Raw genomic sequence first — 27,407 nt, forward strand, 5'->3', positions numbered from 1 at the left:
ATTGTACCTTTTGGTATTTCATTTTTTTAACATCTTGATATAACAATTTATTTGCATAAAATATCTTTTTTTCATCCCTCTTAACCCACCAAACATCTAACTAACCACTAACATAAGCTATCTAGGTCTTAATGGATTTGAGGGACGATGCCAATTGAGCTCTTATTGGATTGGTTTGTCAACATTCTTTCAACTGACCAATAAGTCCTTCTAATTTAGTTTTGCCTCTTGCTATTTCATTTATTATATTTTCTTGTGTGCTAGGTGGAAGTCTTGCAATTGGTTTAGGTTGCAAAATTGGTTGTTCTTCTTGTGGAGGGTTTTGGTTTCAATTTTCTTGAGGGTTTTGAGCTTCTTGGGGATTTACTGATTCATTATTGATATTTCCTGATAAGAAATCAATTGAAATCTAAATAAATAAACAAATCTAAAGAAAAATTGCAAAAACCCTACAAAACAATATTAAAAATATAACAAACAATGAAAAAAGAAATTTAGATAACATACTGTGTGCTCGTGATCTCGAACTTCACTGGTGAGGAGGCATATTGGCGAGGCGGGTGATGAAAAGTTTGATTTTTTACAACTCATGTATCACTGCTATGAGGAGAGGTAAGAAAAAGAAGTGAAAATGAATGGGCTATGGGTATGCATCCCATTTACAATATTTTTCTTTTTTAAAAGCGCATACGCACAATTGAAAATTGGAAAAAAAAAAGGGTGTCACCTTTTTGGCACCACAACTTGGTGCACATACCCGATAGTTGAGTAATTTTCAAAGACACCATTCATCTTTATGATTCTTTCTACACATTGGGAAAGCATCTCATACATACCAATGATATTGTTTCTTCATAAAGGGGGGAACATTATTCAATAGTCATGGATCAACTTCTACATTCATCTTGGTGTAGCTATCACTAATCGACATTCTACATTTGGGGGGCTGGGGGACTACCTTGTCTCCTTTCTTCCTCTTCTCTCTTATGGGGGGGACCTTTTTTGCTTATGGGTTTTTTCTTCTTCTCATACTTCTCTATTGTATATACATGATGTATGTCATAATGGGGGGTCTTGATTACTCCATCCATCCATGCATCTTGTTTTTTCATCTCTCTTTTTGGGGGAGGGTTTTTCCCATGAGGCTTTCCCTCTTTCTCTATTTTCAGAGAGATTGAATTACATTTGTAAATGGGTACTTAATATGGCCTAGTAGCCAAGACCCATCATGCATTTTCATCATAGCTTTCATGGGCTTAAGTGCATTCCCCTGAGTTTCACTTAAGGGGGGGTGTTAGTGTAAATAATTAATTATTATTATACTTTACTTAAGTTTACTTAGGTTAATGCATTATTTTATTATTTATTAGGTTAGACACCTAAGAGTATGCTTACTCATATGATTTTTCTTGTTGACAACATCAGAGTTAGCACCTCATTTTAGCACATGGTGTCTACAACATAAGATTTTTCATAATCAACTGAGTTGGCATGTGGACAACACATTTGTTAACATTCTAAATAATCACATGGTGTCTACAACATCTTTTTATGTGACACATCATCGCACTAACTTATTTTCTCAATGGAGGATAGTCCACTCTTAGTGGACATGTGCTTAGTTGTGAGACTTATGATTGTGCTAACTCCTAGTCAGTCTAGAGGCATTTATATTCAGGTACTCCTAGTGTGTATGTACATCAATTCAATTTCATATTATTATTTTGATCATACTTTATTATTCCATATTGTGCTTGTTCTTGAGCTTCTTGATCTTGGGTGATTTTTCCCTGAGAAAAATTCTTACAAAAAGTATGTAGGAACAACTTAGCCATAAACCTATAGTCATGATTGAAATGACTAGATATAGTCTGGAAATTTTTAACATGATCATGGGATCTCCCTTACCATAACAAGTCTCAAGACAACGAACCTCAACATGTTGCAGAATAACATCATGAAGGATAATTAATGGAAGGGGATCAACAACATTACATGTAGGAATATTGTATTTAGATTGAGTTAATTGAGCATGTTGTTGTTGGAAAGTGATGATGATTTTAACTAATGTACTAATATTAGGATTGAAGGAAACACTAGTAAGCCTAGGTTTGCTAGATGGATTAGTAAAGCTATATGAAGGAATAGGACATGTAAAGATATTGGCAGAGGATGAGAAGGAATGGGTAAAGGGCTCGAATAAGTAAAAGGAACCACATTATATGAAGGTAATGAAGAAGGAATGAAAGTAGGAGGAACACTCATGGGAAGTGAAAGACTAGGAATACCAACACTTAAAGGAGTGTACATTTTTGTAGAAGTATTCGTAAGTAGTGGAGCATAGGTAGGTATGCTAGAAAGAGTAATATAAATCAGGATAGAAGGTTCAATGATTGTAGAAGGAGGAGGATATCCTAACTCTTGAGAACATTACATCAAAGACTTTGTATGAGTATTAATAAGGTGAGATATACCAAATGATATAGAAAGATTATCAAGATCATTATTAACATGCTTCTTAAGAGCTTCAACAATAGCAACACTATTAAGATTATGATTTTTTTGAGTGGTTTCCAATTTATCAAATTCACTATAAAGCTTATCAACTTATGAAGGAGGAATTCTTGAAGCATTATTATCATCATGGGATGAATGAGAAGAGGGATGCTCCATTGTAGGACTAAGACCATGAGTAAAAATGTGAGTGTCATCATGAGTCCTAGGAAGAAAAGAGGAATCATGATCAAAAGAGCTCACGAGTCTACAAATTTCCATAAAGAGAATGCTATAGGTTGGACTTCATGTAATTAAGCTCATAAAAGAGGATATCACAAAAGAAAACCCTAATGAGATCTAACCATGAAAATTTAATAAAGAGCATAAAAGAAAGATCTAACCACAAACAAGATAAGAAAATATAACTTTGTGAAATAGAAGAGAGATAAATAGATTTAACTACAAAAGAAAAAAGAGAGGGGACTCATCAGGTTCACTAAAATAAGGCAAACATCTAGAATAAGCAATCTAACTCCAAAAAGAAAGGGGAACAAGTTAGGTTCACCAAAATGTTTAGTGGTAAAATGGAAGAACTTTAACAAGGATGTATACTTCCAATTTATTGGGTCACTAAGCCATTCAAATATGTGTGTGAGTGAAAGAGGGGAATTTCTAGGTATGATTCCTCTTATGATCCAAATTAGATTATCTCAAACCCAAAGGAAGAAGGGATTGCATACTAAATTATAATTATAAAGAAGAATGCAATACAAGGATATGTACTCTCTTTAGACCTTAATAGGATAATGTGAATATGGAATTGGACTAATAACTTGAATGAAGTAAATCTAGATGGTATGTAAAGACAATTATCCTAATTAATATATAATTATAGGGTGAAGATATGAAAGGAAATAAAATATAAAAGACTTACATTGAAATGTGTAAAGGAAGATGTATTTTCACTCCAAAACTCATATATCTTAAGTGTATTTGAATAATCCTTCATGGATATTAGAATGAAATGATGAAAGGAACAAAACAAAAAATTTCCCTAGAATATGAGACTAAAGGACTAGGTTAACTTGGGAAGACATCCTAAAACTAGGTTGATGTAGTTCGACAATCTACAATTGACGAATCTAAAAAGCTTATGAACAATAGGATCCAAATTTGTAATCCTTTTTGCTCCCAACCTATGAATAAACATAGAAGAGAAAGGTTTGGGGATTGGGGTTTGATGAGGGATTTCCTTGGTCAAGACCTAACTTAATGAATTAATTGTAATCGAGAAATATAAATGTAAATGACTGTAAACAAGATAAATGTTAGGATTCATGTTGCTCACATGTATATACATATAGTGTAGATCTTTAATTAGGAAGGTAGGGTATCTCCACTTTTTGCAATGTATCTACCATAATTCCATCAGGGTGCCATGGATATAAAAGTGAATCAATGGAAGATGATGAATGCTTCAATGTAGATATCCTCCCTTAATGGCCAGCAATAAGATATATCTTGAAGCAGAAATTCTCACAAAGGATTTTTCAATGCTAGATAGAAATCTCATTGCTTGAATTCTTGAAAAAATTGAATTCTTGAACTTATTGAATAGAAAATGCAGAAGTCTTCACTTGAAAGCAATAGCTTGAGTGCATGAATTCATTGAAAAATCAGATTTGATTAGTGCTGATTTGGAGGGTGATACATTGTTATATTGTTGAGAAAAATAAAATTTCTTTTCTTCTAAAGTTGATAGTGACAGTGTTGATGATGCTACATTTTGTGAAGCTACTAATACATTTTATGATGAGGATTATTTTGATGGTCAACCTACTCTTTATCATGATTATAACTAATTTCATTTTCATTAAACTCCTAATCCATTGTTTTGAAAATGTGAAGATTCATTGGAGTAAATTAAATTTGCTTCATATTTTGATGCTAGTGACATATGTGGGTACAAGTTGATTCTCTTATTTTCAAGCTAGCTGATTGAAGAACTGGAATGAATGCATGGTGAATCATACCTTTTACATTATAATCTATTGATATGTGATTGTGATTCATTTTATCTCACATATACTTATATGAAAAGTGAATTCCATGGGATTGGTTATCATATTTTTGAGAAAAGAGATTTGAAAGGTATGGATAGTTCTTCTAATAAGATAAACATTTCACCTATCAGCTCTTATGGTTATGGATAGTAGATCTATGATGAATGTTTGAGAATATTTTTTATACATGAAGATGTGAATTATAATTTTTACAAAGGAAGAGATAAGTCATTTGTGTTTAGTAGCCTAGAGCCACCAAACAAGATGCAATTTGATTTTCTTTTGGAATAAGTTCTTTATTTTTTTATAGGGTCTACTCTACCGAAATAAGCTATAATCTTACAATGCTTGCAAGGATGTTTGAGTACCACGTTAAAATTCTATAAAATAACCCCCTGTAAGAGAATCTCTTTCTTATGCACCTAGATATTGATTTGAGGTGTAGTATATATTTCAGGTGTTCCATACATTGAATTCAACCTATTGATATATCTCAAGTTGTTAGCTCAAATTTTTCAGTCATTTGGTGAGATGTTGTTTTATGTACTTGAGAGATTTTTAAATTTTCCTAAGTGTTAAACTTATTAATAAAGCCAATTTTACAAGTGTATATCTCAAGCCTGGATATTTGTTTTATGATGTTGTGACTTGGGGTCTTGTTTTATTTCATACAAAATATCTTAAGTTTCAAATTAGAGACCCTCATAGTTATTTTTATTATAGTTTCCTTATTTCTTTTAAAATTGAGATTTTCATTTTGCACTTTTCCAGAATTGCCTAGTAGTCAACTTTGAGGTCTCGTAGTCTAGGACCCATGATTGACAAGTGATTTTTTTTTGTGTTTTAGACTTGAAAAATATCCTACATGTCTATTTTAATATCCTAATAAGGTTGTTTGGTCACTTTTAAAGACTGATTCCAAATGTAGCTTGTTTATATTCTGGGGAATGTTATGCAGTTTGTTATCAATAGCCTATTTTGACGATTGATATTTTATGGCCCATTTATTCTTTTGAAGAAATGGTCATGTCACTCAACTTTTATAATAAAATACATCCAACATGTGCAATTTGAATCCCTGATGAATCCATTCATAAAAACTTAAAATTGTCCAATTATCAATTTTAGTAGTTTCAAAGTATCTCTATTTGACCAACTATAATTTTGACCCAATTGAACCTATAGAAGAAATTATTTATTTGTTACATTCCTAAGGTTAGAGACTTCCTATTTTTCAAATTTGGGCCCTTAATAAATCCGTTTGTTTAGTTTTTTAATGTGATTAGAAATGTAAAAATTTTAGGGCCATTATTAGATGATGTTATGACAGTTGAAAGTTTAGAGTTATATCTTTGGGCATCATGTATTAAGGATATATATGTTTAAGGTGGGTTTCCTCTCTTATAATTTTTTGAGTATTATTTGGAGCCCCAATTTAGAGACAATGTGATGTGAAGACTCTAAACAAAACAACCTGTGAACATAATGATGAATGCAAAAAGACTATTGGATTATTTTGGTTATTAAAATTACATGGGGCTAATGTGGCCATTTCAAATAAACATGATCATCATATTAATAGAGAGGCAATCCATTTCATTATGCGAGGCTCTTTTTATGTCCAAATAGGCTCGATGTCTAAGGAATGAATATGATGATCTGCAAGATCATCATGGATTTAGCATGCTCTTGGTAAAGGTGTACACACATTGAAATTGAGAGATCAAGTGAACATTAATTTAGAAGGGATGATTATTATTTAAAAATTTGATGCACATGATTTTCATCCAAAAGGGGTAACTATATCAAGGTTCAATGCCACTTGCATGAGCCAAAAAATTTCACAAGTTGATAAAGAATGATGCAATACTATTATGAACATTTGAAATTGTAGAGAAATTGTTTTACATAAGAAGGAAAATTTTGTATTAGGCATTGATACTGGGAGACTTAATTAATTGTGTGGGCACCAGGGATCATGATGCTTCAAACTATAGCTGGATGGTATTTTAGGTGGGGTGGAGGGGTGGAGGAGGACAATGAGCTCTATTTAACTAATTATTATTGAGTGTGAATATTGGAGATTTACCATTGATCAGTAAGAGGGCCACACTAGAAAAATTTACAAATAAGTATTATTTTTATTGGGTCACTATCATTTATTGTACAATTTTCTAGATTAAATGTGTAAGAGGATTTAATAATCTATTGGGAAAGTAAGGTACTGAGGCGGGGGGGTAACTAATCCTTTTATCACATCAAAGATAAACCATGTTCATACTCAATTCACCATTCATTACCCTTAACTTTTTTTGTAATCAAATATGCAACTTCATGAAATATTAGATCTAATATCTAATTTTATGAATAAAGACATAAAGACATAATCAACACATAAAACTAGATATGGTAATGCAAAAACCCTTAAAGGTGAAGGCAAAACTATGGTGGGGATGGCACCCACAAAATCTTCTCTACTATAGAAATAAAGTTTTCCTATTAGGGATATAAAGTTTGATCACTTCTAATGATCTACCCTATGAGGGGTCTACCCTATTAAGAGCTTACAAGACTATTAAATCTACCTTGATTAAAGGATTTAAACTATACAATTAAGTGAGAAACTCCATTAAGGGATTTAAATAGGCCTATTAGGATCACTCTATTAAGAAATTCACCTTGATACACCTATTAGAATATAAAAGTATCTTGATCCTATGGTTTGTACTTGAATTCTGATGACATGTCTTCTCTTTCCAATCTATAATCACCTCTCTATAATCAATATGCAATAACTTCTCTTTGCACTGCTTAGTCCCCTTGCTTCCCAACTTACTAATTCACCTTACCTTCATACACATGCAATATTTCAACTCTAAATTATAAAATTATTACTCAAAATCATGATTATATAGAAATCTTAGAAGTTTCTAGATCTTAAGCAATGATCCAGATTTATCCTTTTTTTGATTAGTCCTTTTTATTTTCTATATGATTAATTCCTATTATATAGGGATTAATGATGCATAATTATAGGTGTAATTGCCTTCTTCATTAAATCCTTGATCATAAAAACATACTTCCACATCTACATAAATGGTTTACACAATATTTTGTGTCATTTCAAACATAGATACAAAAATTGTCTAACTTGACACATATGTGTTTATGATGCTTGGCCATGCTTGATCTTCATGTTTTCCCTTAGCTCATGTTATACTCAATCTTTGACTACATTTCTCAGTTCTATATCACTTGGTTCAAGTGTTTCCTCCTTTATAACATAGCAACCACCATATACTCTATGACTATTGATTTACTTGCCAATCTCTACTGCTTCACAATAATTGAATGTAAAGACTTCTTCTTTACATAGCTTCACCTATATAGAGTAGCTAGGTCACAAAATTGATCAACCATTTCTTACATGTAAATGACTAAAAAGAAAAAAATTCCAGCATCAAAACATAAATCTTCTTATTACTCCATTTATTTTTATTACAATACGAGATATACATAGCAAAATCTCATGCATACGCAACTAATACTTATTTGATCATAAATTTCCCCCTTTTTTTCACTTAGGTCTATAAATAATATTCAATTGGGGCTTAGGGAGTATACAAAACATTTTTAAAAATAGATGGTGTAATCTAATAATTATAGCCATTATTTTTTTCCAATCAATCCTCAAAGTTTCAAGGACTTGCTTCTCAATTTCTATATTGGCTGCTAGATTCACCATGTTATCAGCATTGGATAAGTGTTGGTTTTGTACAAGACCCTTTGTAGTCTGTAGGTGTTTTTTCATTACTTCCATATGAGGTAATAGTTTTTCTTGAATAGAAGTTACCTCATCTCTAATATGGCATTCTTTATCTAATAATTATAACTGCTTACCTTGTAAGAATTTGATAAGTGAAAAACATAATAAGCTAGAACTTTGATCAATGCTCAATGTTTTGTTGTCCTCTTGATGATCAACTTCAATATTATCCATTATCTCCCTTATTGTCTTGAAATATGAGGGGATATCATTACATAATTTGGAAAATAATGTATCTACATTTTTATCTAATTCTTCCAAATTATTAATGAGAGTAGATAGCTCAACCCATTGTATTGCTATCTCTTTTGTTACCTTCTCTAACACTCTATTTTTAAATTTCCTTTCTAACCATTTCATAAGTTTCTCTTGAGTTTCAATGTCAAGATAATTTAATTTATCCAATATCTTAATCAATTTATCAATTATAGGACCTTTCTCATCTAAGTCATCAACAACAATTGCATCAAGAAATATGTCCTTGATGTCATATAACACATGTTTCTATTAATTATCTTTCCTAATTTCTACTTTCTTGGCCTTTCTTTCCAACAAATAACTAAATTTTATCATATGATCATATTAATCTTTTTATTTGCGTCCAATTAGGGATCATAATTTCTTCATCTAAGGTAACAGGTTTACCTTGAATTCCTATTGGGGAATTTATTTTCTTTTTCTTTATTCTCTTCCCCTTTGATTTTGGAGTGCTACTGCTAAGCATTGCTTTCTATAGATCTTGTGTGTGTACTACTAGACTTAGCTTCTATATCTCACCTCTTTTTCGCTATGCCTTCATAGGCTCTTCTTTTCTCTTCTTCTTGTCTAGTTTATTCTCTTGTTGCACTAGTTCATCATTCTTCTCCATTTCATCACAAGTTTTGAGTTTAGAATTTAAACTCGTTCATCTTACCTCCTTTTCTTCCAACACTTTAAGTCCTGAGGTAGAATGTCTTTCACCAATAGTAGAATAACCTTCTTGATCATTAAGGTTCTTGTCTTCTTTTGCACCTTCTATATTTACATAATTACTATTTCTCTTATTGACATATTTTTCTTTCTTAGGCTTAGGTGAATTATTTCCATTATTAGTTGGCATACCCTATTACTTGGCATCACCATATTTATTTTTACCTTGACTAACATTTGAACTTATTGTAAAGATGTGAATAGAAAGAATAACTAGTGTAGAGTTTATAGGTAAAAGTACAAAGTTTTGTCACCTTTCAGGCTGACTTATCAAAATGACTGAATTTGAGTATTTCTATCTAAAAATAATTTTTTTCCAAACATATGATCTAGATAAATTCATTCTAACTAAGTTATATATGGTCTCACACTTTTCCAATTGGAAATGTCTATTAAATGCATGTTTTATACTAGTTTGTATCCAATTACTAAAGAAATAAAATTATTTTATAAAAGTGGCATTTTAATAACTCTTTCTATTTTTTATGATATTTTTTTATTAACATATAAACACCATTTAATAGAACTCAGAGTAAAAAATATTCTAATATATATTTTATAGTGTTTTAATTAGATATAGTCTATTGCAATTAAAAAATTCTACAAGTACATATTTTAACACTCAAAAAGATGTCAATTTTGAGAAAGGAAAAATATTAAATCATATAATTTTTTTTTTAAAATTATATGATGTTCTAGAAGAGAGAGTCCTCTTTTAGAAAGTATAATTTTTCTCCTAGTTAGAATAGATTTGTTTTGTAAAATGTGGTGGGAGATGAAAACTATCGATTTCTAGTGAGTTGAAATTTGAATCATTATATAAGAGAAAATATAAGTCTAAACTAATTTTTATTTTTGATTGTTCCAACTAAATATGTTATCTATAACATAGTCTGAGATCAAAGGGGAATAACTTTATTTCCATCCAGGTTTGTGGTGGGAACTAGACCCCTAATTTTTAGCATTTTTCAACAACTAAAAAATTATCTATAAAAATTATGATAATATATATATTTTTATTCCAAATAATTATTAAAAATTATAATCCTAAACTTCACCCATTTCTACACATTTTATTAGTTTACCTCATTTTCAAATTCAAAATAATAATACCAATTTTATGTCATTGAAGGTGTGCAGTTATACTTTTGTTAGCCTTTTCCTTCACAAAAGGGTGACACAAGTTTGTGCTTTTACCCTTACTAGTTGTGTGCATACCTATGTGTTAATCTTAAGATAGTCCTTTACTTACAGTAACATAGGATTTGGGTTGTGCTAACTTGAGTTATGGAGTTGCCTCCTTCTATTCATGCTTAGTCAACATAGTCTTTTCTAGTTTAGTTTCTTCATTGGTTATAGCCTTCACTACAATTCCCATAAACTCATCTTCTATGGTTACAGTCTTTTTTTGTTCTTTAAATTGTTGAGCCATGTCTTTATTGAAATCTTTCTAATTATCCAATTCTATCTATTCATCTTTATTTCCTTCATTCTTCTGTTCATCTACTAGCATTAATCCATATATCTTTTTCCAAATAATTTTACTCTCTTCTACTACATGTTAAATTTTTCCTTTCAAATCATAAAAGGTCTAGTTTTACCAATAAATTTCCCAGTATAATATTTCATAGCTTTTAAAAAAACAAATCTATTCAAATCAGGCATAACAATAGCAAGAACACTTTCCCTAATTTGTCTTTCAGTTCTTAGTGAAACGTGCTACCTTTGATCAACTTTGGCATAGAACTCATAAGTAATCACATTTCCTAACACCAATGGGGTGTATTTGAATTTTTTCCATCATATCCAATGTAGCTTCAACAACCTTGGTCTTGTCAGTGACACCCAATTTTTCATACTTAATAACATAAAATCCAGAAAGTCTCACACTTTTCCTAATGTTGTGACAAATTTCATCAATCATTTGTCGGGGTTTGTGCATTGCAAATCTAAACTAACTTATGGGTAAAAGCATATATTTATATCACCTTCTAAGACCTCTAAACTTGTTTTGGTCAAATCTCATTTCTCTATCAAAACTCAAGTTTTTTCAAAAACTAAAAATACCCTTTTATAAATCTTAAAGTTAATATTATCATAAAAAAAATCATAGTGTTTTGATAACTCATAATGTGTTATAATTTCAAAGTATTATAAGTAGATATTTTAACATTTGAGAATTTTCTCCCGCAAAAAAGGAAAAAAAAAATAGTAAATCATATAAAAAAAGTTTAAAGTTTATATTTATCCCTAGAAAATAGAGTCCTCTTCAAGAATATATAATTTCTTTTCAAAAAGGTGTAGACTTGATAAAGAAGTTTTCACAGGGGGAAAAAAAATATTGGTATCTAATAAGGGCAACCTCGAGGACTTATAACAAAGAAAATATACATCAAAAACTAATATTTATTTTTTTGTGCCCTATCTATACATGTCATCTATATCATTTTTTCAAATCAGAGACTAAAAATATAATTTGTATATACTTGTTTAACGAGAACTACATCCTATATTTTTCACAATTAAAAAAATGGCTTCAACATTTAAAATATAATCTTACTCAATTTTTAAAAAAATTATAGGCATTAAATTCATCCAATTTCACACATTTCATCAGTTTACATCATCTTGAGATTCTAAACACAAATATCATTTTTATATCATCAAAGTTAAATAGTTAACATTCTCAGATCCTTTTTCTTTATAAAAGGTGAAACATGTTTGTGCTTTTACCATTATATCTTTTGATTATGTATTCTCTTCATCATCCTTTTTATCCTTTGTAATCAAAATCCTTCTCATTTCTTATTAGGTTTTAGTGGCTTTATGTCATCACCATTATTCTTTCTCTTTGTCAAAATATTCCTCTGAGGAGCCTTAGTAACCTTAGCTACTTCTTTCTTTGGCTCAGTTGTAGCTATAGTGGTCAATGCTCTAGTTACCTACTTCATTACTCTTGGTAGTATAGGTGTAGGCATAGTAGCTATTTTATGCTCTTCTACACTTGAAGCTCAATAGTTACAATCTCTTTTATTTACTCTTTTGTGGCTTTGCACCCACTATCTTTTTTCCCTTTCCTTATACTTCTACATCTTCATTTCTATCTTCTTCTTAATCCTCACCACTCATATTCTCACCTTTTCCTTTAGTAATTTGTAGAGGCATCTCCTTCTTAGCTCCTTCTCCTAATTCTTTCTCCAAATTTTCAATTGTACTCTCTCTTCTTGTTTATCTTTGGAGTGTTGGAGTTTGTTTTTTTTAGGGATGTACTTGGTATACTATTGTTTTTGTTGTCATGGGAGGTATTTTGTTGCAATTATGAATTTGGCAAGTATTGATGTGCTTTATAGTAATGTATGTTATGAAATAAGATTACAAATTGAACTAAGTATTCAATAAAATAAACCAAAACCAACACATGGATTGGAATACAAAAGGAAATTTAAACTTTGGAATAAAAAAAATGCAAAATCTTTTTTCAAATAGCCTCCTCATTTTCACAATTGATTTGTCCAAATATGGAGAGATGTGTGCTCAAATGCTTCAATCTTCAAGCAATGATGAGGATTTAATAATGGATGGAAATGAGATTTTTCAATCTTATCAGAGTGTGGATGAGTTTTTTCACTATGATGATGTATTGGTTGAATTTGAACTTTTAAATGGAGCATTATAACATTACTAGTATGGATTGGACATGGAATATGGATAACATAGTGTAAGTGAATGGATTATAGTGTAAGTGAATTATGTTTATGCAATAAGTGGAGAAGATTGGTACATGTGAGTGACCTAAGGGATTATTGTAATGTGAGTTTGTGGATTTGGTATTAAGATTTGAGAAGTGTTTGGTGTAGAAGAGGCATGATAAGAGGAAAGAGAAAGAATATGAATTGTTGAGTCAATTGTATTTGGTATAATTCTGTAAGGGATAATACAAGGATATTTTGATAGCAAGTTTGGTAGTCTACCCCTGAAGTTGTTTGGATAGTGGGTCCTTTTGCCTTCTACACCTACTAATAGGGTTGGAATCTCCTAATAGAGAATCAAATTGTCCTAACAAGGACTGATATTTACTAAGTGTATTTCACTAGCTCCTAATAGGGCCCATCCTCTTACAAGGAAGTTATCTATTAGTACATCATTTTGTGGGTTACATCCCAGTCTGGATTTTCACTCTAATCAAGGTTTTCCCTAGTTAACATATATGGTGGTAATGTGTATGGTTATCTTCTTATGGTTGTTTTTTATGTTGATCACATGTTTAAGAATTAACAAGGTTGTTAAAAGTTATTTTGTTTAGATAAAATATTCACACCACCCCCCACCCCCCCCCCGCCCCACAAGTTATCTTGGTAGAGTTTACTTTCTATCAGTTTAAAATCTACTATTCTATACTCCAAATCAACTATCTTCTCCACTTTATATGATGTTTAAACAACACATTAACTTGTCAAAGAAAAAATGATCAAGTGCCCATTGTAATTCCATCATCTTTACTCCCCTTTTCTCAACAACTTCACTAGTTCATCTAGTTATCTTTCTTTTCAAATCCTCTTCATCAATCAATTAATATGAAACTCTACACTATTACTAAATTTCTTACTATTGAGGTTTGACATAAATGACAACATAAAAATTATTTAAATTTTAGTTTCCAATAATATCCCTCCTTCGCATTGATGAAATATGCAAATACAAAATACTTGATCATGATGTTCACTATAAGTTACCTCTGTAATTTGTATGAGATCCTCATTAATATCCTTAGTTTTATTTTGATTATTATCTTCTTTAGTTTAATTCTAATTCTCATCTTATTTAGTTTTATTTTGTTGCCAATTATATTATCAAATATTTTGGCTCTCTCTTTTTCTTCATGCACTAGATGATAACACAACATATCTCCCTTAACTATCATACAACATGAATGTAGGAATTCTCCTGGTACTACCATGTTCACTTTTGAGAAAAGGCTTCAACGTGTGAAATTTAGGCTTAAAAGGTGGAACAAACAATATTTTTGGAATTTACAAGACCAAAAGATGGTGGCTCAATCTAGGGTGGACAATGTCACTTGCCAAAATTGGGACAATGACTTTGGATGTGATTACTACTAAATCTTTAGCACTTAAGGAGTTAGAGGAATGGGAGCTTGGAGAAAAAATCTTTTGGAAAAAAAAGTATTGTGTAGATTGGTTTCAAGAGGGAGATAGGAACACATATTTTTTCCATAACACGATTAAAGCACATAGGTTTGGTAATTCCATCTCCTCTCTCATCTCAGTTACTAGAGCACAACTCTCTTCCAAGGAGGATATTTCCCTAGAGACCATTAGATACTTCTCCAATATTTTATCTAGGGAGGAACCCATTCCAATGTTCAAGGCAAGGACCATTTTAGATTGCATTCCCTACCTTGTTTTCAATGAAATGAATAGGAATCTCTTATCACCTATCTCATTAGGTGATCTGGAGAAAGTGGTGTTTGGTATAAAGAAAGGTAAGGCCCTTAGACCATAAGGTTTCCCCAATTATTTTTTCCAAGAATTCTGGGAGATTATTAAATTTAAACTTTTAGAAGTGGTCCAAAAATCCAATAGAAACAAAAAAATACTCAAACCTCATACCCAAGATTGATGCAACCAATAGTTTGGATCAATGTAGCCCTATTGCTTTGTGTAAATTTACTTACAAAATTATCACCAAATTAATTGTTGAAATGCTCAAGCCTCTCTTAGGTACTTTGATCTCTATGGAGAAGGGAGGCTTTGTTGGCGGTAGACAAATTCTTTATGGTGTTTTAATTGCATCAGAGGCTATCCACTCTATGACCACTTCCAAGGAAAAGGCCATGTTTATCAAGATGGATTTGGCAAAAGCATACAATTAGGTAAGGTGAGATTTCTTAAGTAGAATGCTTCTAACTTTTGGTTTTGATGTGGAAATATGGGTTGATTGGATTCTCAATTGTGTGACTTCTCCTTCACTTTCTGTACTTATTAATGGAGAACCTACTAAGCTATTTTCTACTTGTTGGGGACTTTGGTAAGGAGACCCTCTCTCCTTGTCTCTTTATCATTATGGTTGAGGGCCTCAGAAAATTTATTAAATTTTAGGCTAAATAAAGGCTCATCTATGGGTGGAAATGGAATAATAATCTCCTATCATATTCTTATCTCCAATTCATGGATGACATTGGATTGATGGGATTGGTTAAAATAAATGAGGTGAGAAGCTTTAGAAGGGTTTTAGACACCTATCTCAAAGCTTGTCAGTATAAAATCAATGAAGATAAGTGCTCCATCTATTTCTTTAATACTCTATAGCCTATCCAGAATAGGATTGCTAGGATTCTTGTATTTTAGATTGGCTCTCTTCCTTTGATGTGTCTTGGAGTATCCTTAGCTTTGGGAGCTCAACTGAAGGATTACTAGTAGGACCTTTTGGATAAATTCTAAAGTAGGGTTAGCCACTAGACTTATAGGTGGTTCTCTTTTGCTAGGAGAGTTATTCTCCTTAAGATAGTGATTCAATCTCTTCCCATCTATAGGTGTTTTGTGCAAACTCACTCTGTTAGTGTTATGAAGGAATTTGATGCTTTGTCTTGACAATTTCTTTGGTCAATTAACCTTCTCTCTTTGAAGTGGAGTTTAGTCAATTGGGAAACTATTTTCTTACCAAATTTTTCTTGGGGTTTGGGTCTTAGGTGCATGGCTCTTTCTATGAAGGCTTTCATTGCTATGCTTTATTGGAGTTGGTACAATAATTAGAATTGTGACTGGGACCAGATTCTTTCTGAGAAGTACTTTCCTGGAGTTGATTATCAGGATATCCCAACACTAGCTTTAGTTGGGAAAGGTTCTTTTATTTCAAATACTCTAAAAAGGGAGCACATCTTATTAAGGATGGAATTTTCTAGATATGTAATGGGGGATCATGCACTTTACTATGGTAGAGTTCTTGGGATGGCCATCCTTTCATTCTCTAGTCATCCCCATCTTCAAAAGGTGTGGATCTGATAATGTAACCTATTGGAAGGATTCACATGAATAACCTTTAGGTGGTTCCATGGAGATTCAGGCTAAGCTTGCTAGCCTCCTCTTGAGTAGGCTTTGTAGTTCTACTAGGGACAAGGATATTATTTCCTAGGGTCTGAGTTCTAAAGGAAAATTTTAGTGTTTCCCAAGCTTATGCTTGGTTGGATGAACAATGGCATGGATTAGTAGAAACTCCCTAGTGGAAGAAGGTTTGGAATATTTTTTTCTTGGCCTAAGTGTAATTTGTTCTCAATGTTAGTTGGTCAAAAGAAATGTCTTACTTGGGATAACCTTCAAAAGAGATGATTTCAAGGGCATTCTCTTTGTTCCCTATGTATGCATGATGGAGAGAGTGTATCTTCCTTATTTTTTATTTGCTCCTTCTCTAGAAAAATCTAACACAATTGGTGGGAGGTGTGGCATCATGGCTACATCCATGTTGCATCTCTCATTGAATTTTTGGGAAATGCTTCCTATGAAAACCACTTTCATTCAAGTGGCATCGGGTATTGGACCTACTTTCATTATATGAAATATTTGGTTGGTGAAAAACTATAGGATATTTGTAACTTAGATTTGGGAGTCACTAAATTATAGTAGATAATTTTGAGTAGACTCTAGGAAACTATATATGCCAAGTGTCATATGTCTAAAAATATTGACCCTAGAGATTATAGTAAAATGAGGAATTTAGGACAAGTGGACAAGGGAATGGGCTACATAGGCAGTAATAGATCTCATTTTCTTAAGAGAAAGGTTTGTAGAGATGGGAGATGGAAGCCACCCCTGACTGGTATCCTAAAAATTAATACCGATGGCTCCTTCCATGGGAATCCTGGGCAGGCATGTATTGGGGACATAGGTAGAGGTAAGGATGGTGAAGTTATCTTTATTTTCTCTATTTATAAAGAGGTGTACTCTAATAACCTAATGGAAGCCTTTTCTATTAATTAAACTATTGAGAGGGGATGTTCTTTGGGATGGAAGAAGATTATATGTGAGTTAGAATCTCATATTTTTGTGGATATGATAAATAACTAAAATGTGGATGGTGTTAAATGGTAGTTACCCTCTATTGCTAGAGAGGTTTTGTATCTGAGTAATCACATGGATTGAATCTCTTTTTGTCATATTCTTAGGGAATGGAATGGAGTGTCCATGATATTTTGGCAAATGGGCATCAAAGAATGGAGTTGGTTGGGATATTGTAGAAAAGGATAGGCTTCCTACTAACTAGATTGGGACTTTGGAGTAGTTAGTGGAAAAATATAAGATTTAATTGTCATGGTGGTTGTTTCTAGATTTATTTGGGCCTAAGGCTTTTTGTGTTACTTTGGGTTTGATTGAATAAAATTTTACCCCCATTTTCAAAAGTATTATGTGACAGCGTGTTCACATACTTTATGAACATTTTTTATATGTTATGTAAATATATATTCTTATATTTTATTGAGTTAATATATGGTCATGTGTTTATCCTCCCTAGTCAAGAGGAAGTGTTGATGTTGTAGGTTTAGTCAAATAGATTTGATCTAGACTCGATTGCCTATGGTTAATATTATTGTATTTGACTAGCCATCAATTAGATAGACACACACACACACACACACACACATAGATATACACACACATATAGTTGTTAATAATCTCTAATGATAAATAACTTATAGTAATCATTATTAATTAATAAAGAGATATGTCTCCTCATGATTTATGTCTCTTAAACTCTTATATATACCTTGGATTTGCATTTGAAAAGCATATATGAAAAAAATATAGTGCTTAGTACATTTGCAATGATCATGAAAACTTAACACCACCAAAATTGGAAGCATCACAAAAATATATAAATAAAGTTAACATTAAAAATTGAGCATCTGATGAGGATTAATTAGGGCTTTGAGGTTTAATGGCTAATTGTTTGTCTAAATGTTTCAAGGACTGTGCTCTTCCACAATGTCCCTTAAGGAACCTAATGGCTTAAATGACCCAAGATGTGAATACAACATTCACAATGGATAAAGAAGGCTCAGATAGATTTTACTTGTCCAATTCAAAATTGAAAATTTCAAGTACTTATCTCATTAACAAACTCAAATTGTTATCTTATTAGGCCTTATTTCCTATTAGGTCTCAAGTGAGTATTTTTAATGCCTTTTTTAAGAAATTTCAGAAAGACCTTAACATCAAATGGTTCTTTTAGATGGTCTTTTAGAATATTATAACATATCAAAAATAAAACATTAGTTGTTTTGGTCCAACCTTTCCAAAGTATGAAGTTGTCACTCTTTTGAGACCTTATTTACCTAAAATTTACAAACCATCTATGTCAAATGTTCAACCCCTAGCCTTGAATTTACCAAAAGAGTTGTTCATTTTCCTCTAATCAAAGGAATATGTTATCACTTTGGTCCTCTAGGCTCTCCAAATGCAGAAGCCACAAATTGCTCCTAAAAACCCTTGCCAAGAAAGAAATTAGTCAATGTTTGACTTCTAAGCACAATTATGATCAAACAAAATTTGATGCATAATGATATCGTATAACTATTCCAATCACAAAAATATGGAACAAAATGATTATTTTATAGCCAAGCCTCAAAATTTATGTTCATTCAACCAAATCAGACACGTTGATCACCCCAAATATTCAACTATTCTACATATTAGAAGTTAGTGGAGTGTGATACATGTCAAAGTATGACAATCTTATGAGGAATGGAGCATTTACACTCACAAGATGGCTAAGGAGAACTCAAAACTATCAAAAAAATGTAAGAAAACTCATATTTGGGTTAGTCCAAGAAGTTGGGTCTCACTTTTGGCCAAAAATTGGAAATATTTTTCCTATTTTTGAAATATTTTGTCTATTGATGCCAAAATTTGAGCCATTTAGAGATCAAATATAAAAAAACTTTAGAAATAAAAATTGTAGTACCTAGAATCTTCTTTTTGAATATGTAATTTATTTGTATACCCATATGATAGATTATTTTTTTGGTATGGATCTTTAAAAACCACTTTTTCAAAATGCATGTTTTAGGACCATACCACACTCGTGTACAGACACCAGAATTTGACGCAAATGAATGAATTTTGGTGAATCATTTTAAATGGAGTTACCTGACACACCAAAGATTGATGAGAATATTTTTCTTGAATTTTTTAATGAATTTTTTTATATTAATTTTAATTGGCTATAAAGGAAATTTTTAAAACCTCTCTGTTGGAATTATGATATATTTGTCATTAGTTACAACACTTATTCGATTTTGAATGCTTATTGAGCTCATCACTCAGTCTACAGTTTATACCGAGCATTCTTTTGGAAACTGAGCATATGGGCAATTCAATAGTGTTTACCAAGTTCATAATGGTTACCGAGCATAACAGTGTTCTCCAAGCAGTTAGTGGTCACCGAGCTTCGTAGTGTTTACCAAGTTCTCAAAATTCATCGAGTCATCAATTGAAATCATTGTTTACCAAGTGATCAAGGTAAATGAAGGACTTAGTGTTTACCGAGTGATCAAGGTAAATGAAGGGCTTAGTGTTTACCGAGTGATCAAGGTAAACGAAGGAATCAGTGTTTACCAAGTGAACAAGGTTATCAATGTATTCAATTTTTACTGAGTAACACAATATTCACTGAGTCACCAATGGTTACCGAGTTCCAAAATACTTAGAGTGATTAGTATGGACCATGCCTCTACTCTTACCAAGTGTATGATGATGCAGTGTATTATACTAAATGCCAAGTATCAGAAGGTCACTGAGTTAGCTTGAGGAACTCGAGTTTTCTACTATTTGGTCGACTCAGTAATGTTTTGTTCACTTGTGTTTCGCTGACCTTGCCAGTGTAAATATTAGAATGGTATATATGTAATGTATTATGCCATTTTTAAAAGATGATGAAATGTTGTGTATCATTATATGGTGTTGTATTACAATATTTTGAGAAGAATAAAAGCGAATCTGCAACAGAACAAAGGAATACAACAAGGTCAACATAGATGCTGAAAAGTTATATCTATCACATCATGTGATTAGTGCATAAAGGATCTTATCAGAAATCAGTTGTAACCAGATCCATTGCTTCATCATAACAGGTGAATTAGTTTGTAAATCCTTTAACAGGGTAGACTTAACAGTCTTTTGTAAATCTCCTAATAGAGTGCATACTTCATTGTATGTTTGTAAATCCTATAACAAGGTGGATCTAGCAATCCTACTTGCTCCTAACAGGGAAGATCACCAGAAGTCATCATTGTAAGCCTTAACAGACCAACTTTATACTATAGTATTGAGGTTTTGTGGGCATCATCCACACCCCAGTTTTACTTTCTAATTGGAAGGTTTCTGGGTCATCAAATCAGTGTGTTCATGTGTTATGAATGTTTATCTTTTCATGCATATAGTAGATTAGATGGATGAATGGTGAATATTTTATTGACTTGAATTTTTAGAGTTACTATTTCACCCCTCCCCTCTCAGTAACCTTGTTAGTCTTGATTATTTGCAACACTCTCATGTACAGACACCATAATTTGATCAAAATTTCACTTTTTTCAAAAAAAAAAATATAACTTAAAAAGAATTGAATGTAGATTGATGACATATAAATTAATTTAAGAAAAAATATAAAATAAAAAAGTTATTAAAGTTTTAGTGAACATTGCTATTTTACATTTAGGTACCACCTTTGATTAAAAAATAATAATAAAATAGTAAATAAAATCATAACTCTATAAAATTTATATTTCTGAAATTGGGACAGTGAGAGCTCTAATGGGTTTTTGTTTCGTGAAAAAATTTGATCGGGAAGACCCTCTAAAAATTATGGCAAGGCATGAATTTGTTGATTCAATGCCTTAGCCAAATCTTGAGAGGCCAAGGCATAGGCTTGGTCTCACCAAGCCTGTCCCAAACCAAATTTCGAGGCAGGAAAAAAAAATCTTGCCTCATGTTGTAAGAAACGGGCACCCGTTATTTGAATTTCAAAAAATGGGTACCCATTTTGAAAAGCTAAAAGCAGCATGTAAAATCCGCTAAAAACTTAAAAAATTGAATTTTTAAGAAGTAGGGACCCATTTTTTACTTTTAAAAAATGGGTGCCCATTTTTTATTTTTAAAAAATGGGTGCCCGTTTCTTCAAAATTCAAATTTTTTATTTTTTGAGAAACGGGTACCCATTTTTTGAAAATAAAAAATGGGTACCCAATTTTTAAAAATAATGGGTGCCCATTTTTTAAATTTAGGGTCGGGCACCCGATCCGAAAATAGGTGCCCATTTTTTAAAATTAGGTACCTATTTCTAAGAGGTCTCACTTCGCGGATTTGACTTCTGCAGAATTGCAACCCAACTTTGTGCATTCACTCGTCTATCAACAACATCTAAGAAATATGAGGATTATGTTACCATATATCACACACAAGCTTTGTGGGATGAGTTAATCTTGTTCCCCAATATCTAAATTCCATAGACTGTCAATTTGATAGGCCAACCATTCAAATGAATAAATAAGTTGCATAAAAATAATGATTTTATCATATATTGGTATCACAATCTATAAAATTCTTGTCTCTTATGTAAATAATTACCTCTTCATGCCTTGACCATGCTTAATAAGCTAAGCATCAACTATTACAACCAATTTAAATTAGTTTCAAGTCATTACAAACTCATTTATACCTCTAACCATGTTTTTCCTCCTAAAAGGCACTAGTTGTTATAATTTAAAAATTTAAATTTAGAACTCTTATTTTATTTACTTTTTGAGTATTCTAACATATCAAACCATGAACTTTGTTTGATCCAAGATTTATTTAATTATCTAGGACCATAGTAACCTACTTTGACACTCTTTAGCACTATTATCCCTTAATTATAATCAACTAATTCATAAGGTTCTTATTAAAACCTTTAGGAATTTTGGCCATTACATTATTTTTATCATCACAAAAGGCTATGATAGGCTTCAAAATGTCCCAATTGACTATGATTGATATCTCATAGGATTCTTTAGCCTATTTAGTATTTATGTGACCATGTACTTTGTTAGGTGGTCTTACACCATACTCCCCACCACGGAGAAAACTTGTATGAAGAATAAATTGGTCTTCTCCTTACTTCATGTTGCATTCTAAAGGATTGATAAATTTATCTTTATCCTTTCCATATACCTACATTGACCATAAAGTAAGAAAGAAAAAACTAGTGCTTTTTTTTCTCTTCTAGGCACAATTACTATAGCTTATTATTGTAACTCATTCTTTACACTATCTATGATCATAGATGTGTTGGAATCACCATTCCTATTCCAAAAAAGCTCAAGTTATCAATGAATGTCACAATATCTAGAGACAGTGATCATTGGGAGGTGGTTAAGCACATGTCACAAATCCATAATTTTATGCTGAATGGTACCTTCACCTAGAGGGGATGGAGGCACCAACCTCCCAACACCACACTCCCCCCCTAGGATGACCCAAGGGATTTTAACCTATAACCCAATGCTCTGATACCAATTTTTGGAATCACCATTATCATTACACCAAAATCTCGAGCAATCAATGAACATCACAAAAGATAGAGACAAGGATCTAGGGGAGGTGGTTAAGAAAATGTCACAAATCCATAGGTCTATGTTGAACTATACCTTCACCTTGAGGGGATGGAGGCATGAACCTCCCAACAAGATGATCTTCTTTGGTGATCTATGTCCACTCTTTGATGTATAGACACATATCCCAAAATAGGGCATAAAATTTCCCCCACTACAATATTAGCAAAGTCCTCCTTATCTTCCTATTCAAGATTTATTTGAAATCTAATTTTTTGGTACTCTTGTTCATGAATATCCTTAACTTCATTAGTGTGCTTTATCACCTATAAATTTTCCATAAAATACATTACTATTGTCTCATTTGCACCACTAATCAATACTTTCATTTATACCTTGCATTTCCCTTGTGAACAAGGTATGAGTTTGTTAAAATGACATCTATGGTGCTCCTAGTTTATTGCTAAGGCTATTATGAGAGTAAAGCTCCACAAGACATGTCCATAACATCACATAAAACATTTTCTTCTTATACACCTATGGAAAATCAATGACAAATTTCTCATGAATCAAAATATTCTCATCTCAAATATCCCATGTTTCATAATAAGGTTTAGGATAAGGGAATGTATTCAAATGAAACGTGTTAACAACTTCATAAGAAACTAAGTTATTGTATTCACTATAATTAATGATAAGTTTTTATACATTGTCTTGAATCCTACAACCAATTCTAAAAATGGAAACCTTAGGGACGATACCTAATTCATTTTTAAATCTTGAGAGATTCACCTAATTCACTAGCCAAATATATTTCCTTGTACTCTTCTTCTTGTTCTTTGATTTTCTCCTCATTGTCTTTGTATTTCTATTTTTTCTCCCATCTAGAACATTTGAAAGATGAGTGTGCCACCTCATTGCAATGGTAGCAACAAGACCTCTAAATTTTTCCCTAGCTTAACCAAACCTTTCTTCTCCTCTACATGAATATCCTACCCTAGTCTCTAGTGTTGATCTCTTATCCTTATCTTCCAATATGTGGTTTTTTATACCACCTCTTCCTATATTTGAACTACCAACTCCATCATTGTTCCTTTCTTGCTTCTTTTTAAAAATTTCCTCTACCATATTAGCTAAATGAAAATATTCTCCTGAGGTGTGTTGTATATTGAATCTAAGCCCTCTAATATATATTGCTAAATCTTCTTCTTCATCTTCCATTCTGCCCCTATTTTTCAACTTATGAAATTACTCTGTATATGTCATGACATCCATATCTCTCTATTTAAGGTTCCACCATTTATTTATTTTTTATTGTAAAATCATGTCTTAGAAATTGACCCTTTACTATTTCTTTCATTCTTTCCAAATTTGTAATCTTATCAAGTCCTCTTGCTAATATTTCATTCTAGACAATTATCCACAAAGTTTTATTCCCCTTATCATTGACTTCCCCAACTTTACCTCCATATCCTTATCAATATATTCTATATAAACATGACTCTCAAGTGCTTCTATTAACCCAAGAACTTCTTCACTATCTATTGTACCATGATCTAGATACATAGATATGAATTTCCTATTACTTTTGTATCTTCAACTACCTTTGGTAGCCTTATAAATCTTCTTTCTTCAATTTCATTCTCTTATTTTCTATGTTGTCTTTTCTCTTGCCTTACTTCTTCATGTTCTTCTTCTTTATTATCATTTTAATATCCCATCCTTAGTTTTTCTCTCTCCTTTTCAAAAGACTCTATCTTGCTAAAAATTTGAGTCTCTTCCTCCTTCCATTTATGTCTCTTCATTCCTTAGTTTTTTTCTAATTCCATATTTTCCCTCTTCTCCCTTTCTAATTCTTACCTAAGTTCCTCTATTTCCCAAGATAGTTGATTTTTAGGTGTCATCTTCTTTTGGTTTATAGGTTTTCTCCCTCAAGGTTTTGATACCACTATGATGAGGATAAATCAGGGATTTTGGTTTTGAGGCCAATTATTTGTCTAAATTCTTCAAATCTTGTGCTATTACAATGTCGCTCAAAGAACCTAACAGAACAAATGACCCAAGATGTGAATCCTACTAGAAACAATAGTCCACCAAGATAACTGAGAGGGGAGTGTGAATCAATTATCCAACAATTTAAACATTTATCTTCTTCAAAAAAACTTAACCATTCAACCAAAGTAAATAGAAATGATAATAAGATGCACATAGATAATTACACCAAATATGTTAACTAGGGAAATCGTTGATCATAGGGAAAACCTCAGTGAGAATGATTCTCACAAGATGATGTACTAATATAAATACTCCTTTTTAGAGAATGGACCTTGTGAGGAGTCTATTACAAAATTTAGTACATATGAGTCCCTATTAGGAGACTTTGAATCCCTATTAGAAGATTCCAACCCTATTAGGATTTTTGGTACAATGTATGCAAGAAGAGCCCACTACCCAAATATGCAATTTCAACCACAAGAAGAGCTCACTACTCAAACATGCAATTTGCTCTTATGTTCTTCTTTCATTTATTCTGTCAACCAAACCAATCACTGTCAAACCTTGTAGACTATTTCATAAACCTCAAATCCAAATATCAAACCTCAGATCACTCAACAAAACCTCGACAAGGAAGTTTCCTTCACTTCTAATATGCTCTGCTCAACTTCGCATTCCACTCTTACTACTTCTTCTTATCACTTTGCATCCATACATTTTCATTCTATGTCATACTTATGATAAAGAAAAATGTCCTTCCTTTATACTGAGTCCATAAAAAAATTCCCTGAGTCGACTATTAGACCTTCTCAATTAATCATTATAGGACCACATTAAGAACATATTACACTTAGCGATAACATTAGTCTTCTACCTTGCAACTTGAATATCTTTTGTTACACATACTATTATAAGGAGAAAACTTAGCCACATCATCACCAATATGTATTCTTCACATCCTCAACCTCGATCATCAGAATAACAATTCTACTAGGAGATATAACAAGTTTACTAGAACATGCTTTTGTAAACTCTATCTCAGAACAAACATCACCAAAACTTATGTAACTTCATCCAGACTTATCATTTCTTCTTCTAACATTAAAAACATATAACAGATACTTATATGTATCTCTCATAACCTTAGATAGTTATAATAATCAACTAGTCATCCATACAAACTTGATATTTCTGTTGTTCTTCTATCAGATGCCATAGAAAACTGCTATGTTGACATCAATGATAAACTCAGTCATGAATGTAACATATTATCATAGTAACATATATGCAATACTACCCCATAGGAATATCATCAACATTCATGCTTTCAATAATCTCCCCCTTTGGCATTGATGGAAACACAGATGAAAAACATCTAGTTCCAAGAATACCAACAAAAAACTATTCACCTTACTTTTCAAATCCTCTTCATCAATCATTCTCCCACATTGATATACCTCAATGTGCTTTTTGTCAAACTATCACTTCATGTTGTTCTTTTTCATAATTTTCTCATAATGTTCCCTCATGATGTTTTTGATGCCAAACTTCTCCCCCATTAACATCAATGTCAAAGGTTTCGGCAACCAACTTCACTACATCAAACTTTGCAATAATTGATTCTTACTAGCTCAAGTGTCCAAAGACACTATTCAAAACAACATTCAACAAGAGTCCTAGATGACTCTATCCATTGTGTAGATACTCCCCCATACAGGATGTATCAACATTTAGTCTAGACAACAATGGTGCTCTGTTACATTGGACTAATGCACTCTTACATCTTCTACTCCAATGTAGGAAGGGGCATAACCCCAAACATACCTCGCAAATACTCAAAAGTCTCTTTGGGAAGAGGCTTAGTGAATATATCTACAATTTTCTCTTTATTGCTCACATACTTCAATTTTATTTCCTTTTCTACAACTTTCTCTCTCAACATGTGATACTTAATAGAAATGTGCTTAGTCCTTAAATGCAGCATTGGATTCTTAGACATATTTACTATGCTTGTGTTGTCACAATGTATGACAATAGGCTCATTGATTTCTATCCTTATATCCTTCAACATCTTCTTCATCCAAACAACTTGATTACAATTGTTTGCTATTGCAACATATTCTACTTCAGTTATACTTTGTGATGTACAATCCTTCTTCTTGCTTAACCAAGAAACCAATCTTCCTCCAAGAAAGAAGGCTCCACCACTGGTGTTTTCTCTATTATCCATATTGCCTTCCCAATCTACATCAATATAAGCACTTAGAGTAAAATCATTAGATTTTTCAAACCATAATCTAAACTTAGATGTTTCTTTTAGATATCTAAATATCCTTTTGACTACTACATAATGTGCTTCTCTGGGATCATCTTGGAATCTTGCAATAATTCCAACTACATTTTCTATATATAGCCTTGTGTGAGTCAAATATTGTAATCCTCCAATCATAGATCTATACTT

The sequence above is a fragment of the Cupressus sempervirens genome, chromosome 10 (assembly GCF_028749045.1).
Source record: "Cupressus sempervirens isolate cs-2001-9-10 chromosome 10, ASM2874904v1, whole genome shotgun sequence".
Lineage (NCBI taxonomy): Eukaryota > Viridiplantae > Streptophyta > Pinopsida > Cupressales > Cupressaceae > Cupressus > Cupressus sempervirens.